We start from the raw sequence: 8,699 nt of genomic DNA, 5'->3' as shown, positions 1-8,699 counted from the left end.
CAAATGTAAATTAATGTAATTAAAATTATTATTTTTTCTTTTTTATGCACTGATTGGTTCATTAGAAATTATGGGTTATATTAGCAGGGATTTTCTATCCAAAGAACACCAGAGGTTGCTTAGTTAAGAGGCTGTTTCACAGACCTTGGAATTACCATTAACTCTTGACATATTTTCTTCAAATAAAATATGTATGAGTATTGTTCTAAAATAAACACCCTAGGGTTTATTTAACTTGGACTCATGTTGAAAATCTATACTCTTTAACTTTTTGAAATATTAGCTTCCCAGGAGTAAAACTCAAACTCTTAAAATGTCTTATGACAAGTCAATGCCAGGTGTTCAAAACTGAAATGATGTACAACCACTCTCATAATTGCCTGAAGAGAAAAAGGGATTGATTTCTTGTTTTTTCTATCTACTACTTTCTTTTATTGGTGCATTATAGTTTTAAATAGTGATGGTAATTGTTGTTACATATTGGAACATTCACACAATGTAACAGTATAGTTTAACACTCCCCAGCATCCCCCCCTCCCCCCCAGACCCTTTGTCTCTTTCCTTTATTCTACTGATCTTCCTTTTCTTTCTTCTTTTTTAACTGGTTCTTTTTAGTTACACATAACTTTAGGATTCATTTGGACATAATTATAAAATCATGGAATACAAATAGTTCTGTTTTAGTATCCAGTACTTTACCTTTCCCTCTCCTCCTTCTTCCCCCTGTTCCCTTCCCTCTACTGTATTGATCTTTCTGCTATTTATAGTTTTTCTTATATATTTTTAATTAGTGTCTTGTGAATTTCATGATGGTAAGATTCACTGGGGTATATTCATCTATGTACATAGGAAATTAAGGTCAGATTCATTCCACTGAATTTCCCTATCCTATCCCTCCTTCCTTCCCTGTATGTCTATTCATGCAACTGCTAGAAGAAAATGAAGTCCCAAGACTCCAACTCTTCTATTTTTGTATCCTCCACTGTATTTTTAGAATAGCTTCCACATGGTAGAGGAAACATCTGACCTTTGGATTTCTGGAACTGGCTTATTTCACTTAGCATGATGATCTCCAGTTTCATCCATTTACCAGAAAATGCCATGATATCATTCTTCTTTAGTGCTAAGTATATATACCACTATGTCTATATACCAGTGACATTTCCCTAATGGATTTAACTTTCATTTTTTTTTTTGAGCAGTGTCTGTTTAGTTATTTTGCTCATTTATTGATTCAGTTTTCATTATTGTTATTTATTTGGTGTTGAGTTTTTTGAGTTCTTATTATATCATGGATATTAATGCTCTGTCTGAGGAGCAGGTGGCCGAGACATTCTTCCATTTTGTTAGTTCTCACTTCACAATCTTAATTGTATCCTTGGCTATAAAAAAGCATTTAAATAATGCCATCCTACTTGCTGATTTTTTTTTTTTTTACTACTTGCTTTTTAGGAGTATTATAAAAGAAGTCAGTTATTGTGCCAACATTTTGGAGTCTTGGGACTACATTTTCTTTTAGGAGTTGCAGATTAATTCTTAGATAGTTGATCCACTTTGAGTTGAGTTTTGTGCAGGATGAGAGATATAGGTTAAATTTTATTCTGCTACATATGGATTTCCAGTTTTCCTAGCACTATTTCTTTTAAAAAGCTATCTTTTCTCCAGTACATGTTTTTGGCATCTTATCTAGTACTAGATAAGTGTATTCATATGTTTTTTTTTTTCTCTGTGTCTTCTATTCTACTCCATTGGTCTTCATGACTATTTCAGTGTCAATGCCATGCTGTTTTAGTTACTATAACACTGTAGTATAATTTGCAGTTTGATATTATGAGTTTCCCACTTCACTTTAATTGCTGAGGATTGCTTTGGGTATTCTGCATTTCTTATTTTTCCAGATAAATTTCATGATGGTTTTTTCTATTTCGATGAAGAAAGTCATTGTAACCTTGGTGGGAACTGCTTTGAATATGTATAGTGCTTTTGGTAGTATGGCCGTTTTGACAATATTAATTCTGCCTATGCAAGAAAATGGGAGGTCTTTCCATCTTCTAAAGTCTTCTTCAATGTCTTTCTTTGTTGTTCTATAGTTTTCATTGCAGAAGTTCTTCAACTCTTTTGTTGGATTTTTATTTTATTCTTGAGGCTATTGTGCATGGGAAAGTTTCCTAATTTCTTTTTAAGCAGATTTATAGTTAGTGGGTAAGAATGCAATTGATGTGTGAGTGTTGATCTTCCATCCTGCTACTCTGCTAAATTCATTTGTGAGCTATTGAAGACTTTGGGAGTTTTCTAGGTATTCTAAACATAGGATCATGTTGTCAACAAACAGATACAATTTGAGCTCCTCTTTTCCTATTTGTTTCTCTTTAATTTTCTTCTTTTATCTGATTGCTCTGGCTGGAGTTTCAAGGACCATGTTTAATAGGAGTGGTCAAAGTGGGTATCCTTGTCTTCTTCCTGTTTTTAGAGGAAATTCTTTTAGTTTTTCTCCATTCAGTATAATGTTGACCTTGGATTTGTCATGTATTGCCTTTACAATGTTGAAATAAGTTCCTTCTATCCCTAGTTTTTCTCCTGTTTTAAAAACGAATGGGTGCTGGACCTTGTCAAATGCTTTATCTGCATCAATTGAAAAAAATCATGTGATTCTGGTTATTAAGTCTATTTATGTAGTGAATTACATTTATTGATTTCTGTATGTTGAATCCACTTGATCATGGTGCACTATCTTTTTAAGATGTTTTAATATGTTGTTTGCCAACATTTTATTAAGAATTTTTGCATCTATATTCATCAAGGATATTGATCTGAAGTTTTCTTTTCATGTCTTTGTCTTGTTTTGTTGACAGGGTGATACTGGCTTCATAAAATGAGTTTGAAAAGATTTTCTCCTTTTCTCTTAGTATTATGGAATAATTTGAGGAGTACTGGTACTAGCTCTTCTTTAAATGTCTGGTGAGAATATATCTAGTCCTAGTATTTTCTTTCTTGAAAGGCGTTTTATAGCTGCTTCAGCTTCATTATATATCCTATGGTTCAACTTGGGTGGGTCATATCTCTCTAGGAATTTAATATCTTCAAGGTTTATAAATTTTCAAAATAGTTTATGTTGATCCTCTACCTATAGTGACATTTCCTTTTTCATCTAGAATTTTGCTCATTTGAGATTTTTCTTCTTTTTGATTAGTTTGCCTAGGATTTATTATTTTGTTCATCCTTTCAGAAAATAACTCTTGTTTTACTGATCTTTTGTAATTTTCCCCAAAATTTCATTGATTTCAGCTGTGATTTTAATTATTTTTCATCTTTTATTGATTTTGGTGTTAGTTTGTTCTTCTGTTTTCTAGGGCCTTGAGATGTAATGTCAGATTAGTTAATTGCTGTCTTTCTATATTTTTTTTTAATCTATGAGCTTAATGTTATGAACTTTCTTCTTAGAACATCCTGCATATTGAGAGATTTTGATATCACTATTCTTATTTATTTCTAAGAAATTTTATATTTCTCCCCTTATTTCTTCTGCTATCTATTCTTTATTCAAAAGCATGCTATTTAATCTACAGGTATTAGAGTTGTTTCTGTTTTTTTTTTATATTGTCATTGATTTGTGATTTCATTCCATTACTATCTGCTAGAATGCAAATCTATCTTTTTAATATTTGCTAAGATTTCCTTTGTGATTAAAACAATGGTCTCTTTTAGAAATGTTCCATGTGCTTCAGAGAGGAAAGTAATATTAGTTATTGGTGGATGAAATGTCCTATAGATGTCATTTAGATCCACATTATCAATTCTGTATGTTTTTTTCTCATCTTTTCACCTTCAGTCTGTGGATGTCTTTGCCTATGAGGTAAGTCTCTTGCAGACAGCATATTGTTTGGTCATGTTTTTTAATATAATCTGTCAATATATGTTTTTGAAAAGTTTATACTAATTACATTCAGTGTTGAGAGAGTTTTTCATTTCCTGATCTTCTGAATTATTTCTGATTGTTATTTCACACTTGATTCTCCTTTAGTTGACTATTCTAGTGTAATTCCTCCCTATGCTGGTTTTCATTTTTATTTTTCATTTCTTCTTCATGAAATATTTTCTTGATTATGTTTTGTAGTGAAAGTTTCCTAATTATGAATTTTTTAGCTTCTGCTTATGATGGAAGGTTTTTATTTCATCTTTCATCTCCAATTTTGCAGCTTAATTTTGCTGGGTATTGTATTCTTGGTTGGCACCCATTTTCTCTTAGAGTTTGGTATATTTATTCCAAGCCCTCTTGGCTCTTAGGGTATAGGTTGAGAAATCCAGATTGCTTTACTTATATATGTGATCACTTTTCTCTTCACACTTTTAAAATTCTATCCTTATTCTATATCTCAGGCTTTTTCATAATAATATGTCTTGGAGTGGATCAATTGTGATTTTATATATTTGGAGCATTAGTGCCTCCTGTATTTGAGTTTCTGGCTCACTTTTAAGGTTTGGAAATTTTTCTGATATTATTTCATCAAAATATTGTGCATCTATTTAGCGTGTATTTTAAAGACTTTATCTGTCCCAATACATCTTAAATTTGGCCACTTAGTGTTATCCCATATTCTTGAATATTTTGTGCAAGGTGTCTTAACTTCTTTTCTTTAAAGTCAACTTTATTTTAAAATTTATATTGTCTAAAGTTCTGAAAATATATCAACAAAGTGGTCTAATATATTGGGAATCCTTTGTATTAAATTTTTAATCTGATTTATTGAGTCTTTCATTTCAAATATTTGGTTATTTTTCAGAATCTTTCTTTATTGAAGTATTTTTCACTTTCTGTATTTTATCTCTGATCTCACTCTTTACGTTGTCTTTTAGCTCATAGAACATGTTAACTATGAACTTCTAAAATCCTTCTCAGTCATTTCCTCTACTGTGGTGTCAATGTTGTTGAAACGTTATGGGCTTTGGGAAATGGTTTGTGTCCTTAAATGTACCCATCTATAGGTATAGTTTTCACTTCCTCCTTTAAACAAAGGACTACTTTTTGCTCTTCTTTCTTTCATCTTTTCTTTATGCATCCATTTAGCTTGTATTTCGGAGACTTTGCCTATCCCAATGCATCTTAAACCACCAGTAGAATGTTCGTTGCCAAAGAGTCCTTGGTTGTTGATCTCAATATCAGCATCAATTTAAGAGATGCCACTGAGACCTATTTACTATAATAACTTCAGATATATGCTTTGTTCTATTCAAACTTGTAAGAAGCAAAAACTTGTTGTTATTGTTCACAGTTCCTCAAATCCTGGAAAAAAATTCTGATAACCTTTTCTCATTTGGCTTTTCCTTCCCTGCCTCCTTTGCTATGAGTAGATATAGATTTACTGTCTAGCGTTCTTCTGCCATCTTTTTCGAACAGGCTAATATTTTTAAAGATAAAAAATAATATGTATGAAAAGAATATGTAATAAAAATATAAAATATTATTTCTGTTTTTATTTTAATGAGAGAAACAAGAAGATGTTATAGCGAAAAAGAGAATTAAAACACATGCATATACACCCACACAAACCACAGAGATGAACTCTGAGGATGTGTACTAAATAAAAAAAGTAATTCAGCAAAAGACAAATAGTGTGTAATTAAGATTCATAGCAACAGAAAATAGAACGGTGGTTGCCAAAGCTTGGGCAGGGCAAGAATGAGCAGTGGCAGTTTTGTGGGTATGGAGTTTCTGTTTTTTAATATAAAAGAGTTCTGTTTGTGCAGCAATATGAGTGTACTTAACTTCATTATTTGCACACTTAAAATGCTTAAGATTATAAATTTGTTAGGTGTATTTTACCACAATTAACAACAACAGCAACAAAGCACACATGCATACACACAGGTAGGCAATCAAGGATAATGAAATAAATTTACACATACAGAGATAATTGAAAAAATAGTTCCAAGACATTAAAGGTGCATGCTACTTCAGAAGCAGGTAATTTGAAAGGTAGTATTAGGCTTTAATTAACACTCTTTTTCTTAAAGGGCCAGATAGTACCTCATTTGGGGCTTGTGGTACATAAATTCTCTATTACAACTACCCAGTTCTGCTGTTGTTACATTAAAATAGTAGCCATAACAATATATAAACACAGGGCTATAATTGTAGTTCAGTGAAACAGAATTTACAAAAACAAGTGACTGACCTAAAGGCTGTATGTTTTAGTCAGTTTTTTTCTGGCTGTTGTGACCAAAAGACCTGACAGGAACCACTTAAAGCAGAAAAAGTTTATGTTGGCTCATGGTTTTACAGGTTCAGTCCATAGTCAGCTGACTCTGTTACTCTGGGCTCAAGGGGAGACAGAACATTATTTTGGAAGGGCTTAATGGAGAAAATGAGCTCAGGACATGACAATCAAGAAGCAAAGATATCTCCACTCATCAAAGACAAAATATAAGCTTCAAAGGCATGCCCCCAGTGATCTATCTATGTTCTCCAGCTACACACTACTTGCTTAAGGTTATCATCCAGTTTATCAGTATTAATGGTTAATTGATTTACACCTCTCATAATCTAACCATTAAATTCTTGCATTGTCACACACATAAGCTTTTGGGGGACACCTCATATCTAAACTATAACACTGTCATTTGTTGATCTCCCCCAATAAATCACACCTGCAATTTTACAGGTGACTGCTATTTTTGCTTGGGCTCTTTTGAAATTCAGGTGTTGTCAATGTGATACTATTAAGAGGCAAGGCCTTTAAGACTTGATTAGGCCATCAAGGCAACTCATGAATTGAATTAAGGCTTTATAAAAGAGGTTTCATCCACCACTCTGCCTCCCTTACCCTTCTTCCTTCTCCTGTCTTATAAGCCTCATCAGACTCTAAATGTTGGTCCATTGATCTTAGATTTCTCAGCCTTCCGGAATTGTAAGAAATAAATTACTTTTCTTTATAAATTACTTGGTGTCAGGTACAGTATTATAGCAGCACAAAATGGACTAATGGGCATCAAATAATGTTGGTGTTTTTGCATTTGAAGACAAAAATTTTATGAATGTCTCCCACTTCTTATGATAATAATAATCTCAAAGAAGCATTCATCATCTCAAAGAATGCTGGTCTCATTAGACTAGGCCGGATGATTTTCAGAGGTGCATAAATGTTAATCATAGAGAACTTCTTGAATTTGCTTTACAAATCTAAAGCATGCAATACTGAGCAATTATTCAGGCCACCTTGAAGTTTTCATAAGAGTATTCAAAGGCTTAAAAGCCTCTATTATTTTTTACTTCTGTGTTATGAAAATGAGCTTACAGAATCCTTTTCCATCATTATTCATCAGTAAAAACTATAAATTTATCATTGAGAGTATTGTTCTTCTTCAAACCCCATATTTTCCCAAGGTTCTTAATCTGATCGTCTCCATACATGTGAGGCTAAGAAAAAGGCTTATGAAGGCATGTTTAGTACATGCTTCATAGGCATCAGTTCAACACTTGTCATTTAAAAATGAGTGGTCTTGTGAATTCAATGGTGCTCACCATGCCAATTTGGCACTGAAGGTAAGGTCCTTCATGGTGATTTACTCACATATCCTGCAAAAAGGAGAATGAACTCTTATTGGATTCTTGTAAATAACCAATTCTCATGAAGAGTAAGAAGATTTAGTAGAAGTTTCTAAATTCTGGGGCATGGTGAGAATCTGACTTTATTTAAAAACTGTCATTTTAGTTTATAAAAAGCAGAGCCTACTAAATTACTGTGGGTTATCAATAGATTATAATGAAAAGAAAGGTCTCCTTCAAATACTCCGAAAATGGACTATTAAAGCAATATTAACAATCATTCAAGCAATTAATCACACTAAAATTTATTTCTTTTATTAATGCATTCAGAGCCATGTAATTTCTTCTTTTTCCAGTGAACCATCAGTAATTTTCTAAAGAGGAAACAGAAGATTCTGGCACAGTGTGAGACCTGAGTAAGCATGGCAGCTTAAAATCTACTGTTTGACCAGTAGCTAAAAGTAACTGCCTCAAACATTTTTCCTGGACTCTGAGATAAGAAGGACCTCACAGCACTAGGGAAACCAAGAATCAGAGAAAGAGAGGAAAAAAAAATATTTCATTGTTTCATTCTGGATGTGGGTAATTTAATACTGTACCTTACAATAGTAAAATTAAAGAGATTTAAACATTCTGTTGGGATCCAGAATGAGACTTTGTCATTGAGGGTTTTATTTGGCATCTCAATCACCATGTTATAGATAGTGGGTATATTGAAAAATCTCCAGGGACTTCCCAAAATGCATACAATTCCTAAAATCTTCATGTTAATAAAATTTCACTGTCAGGAAGGACTAATATACAAAGCCTTATATATTTCTCATAGTACTAACATATAAAAATATATTTTTTTACTATCTCTCCTTTTATGAGGCTAAAAAAACCCACAATGTTTTGTTATTTTACAGAGATCTTCTGTGAAATTTCAAAGAAAGTTTTATACTAAAAATATGGAGAAAATTATTATAATTGTTCTTATTAATACTGTTATATGGAGATTATGATATTTAGGATATAAATTATCAAAAGAATTCAGAGGTGGACATTTGACTATGGAAGATGGGTCATGAGTATAGACAAAAGTATTGTGATAGGTATTTAATCAATGTAAGAGTAAGTTTTTTAAAAATAAACAGTATCATAGAATGTGGAAGAC

Source organism: Urocitellus parryii, chromosome 3 (genome assembly GCF_045843805.1).
Source record: "Urocitellus parryii isolate mUroPar1 chromosome 3, mUroPar1.hap1, whole genome shotgun sequence".
Taxonomy (NCBI): Eukaryota; Metazoa; Chordata; class Mammalia; order Rodentia; family Sciuridae; genus Urocitellus; species Urocitellus parryii.
This window is presented reverse-complemented; position numbering follows the sequence as displayed.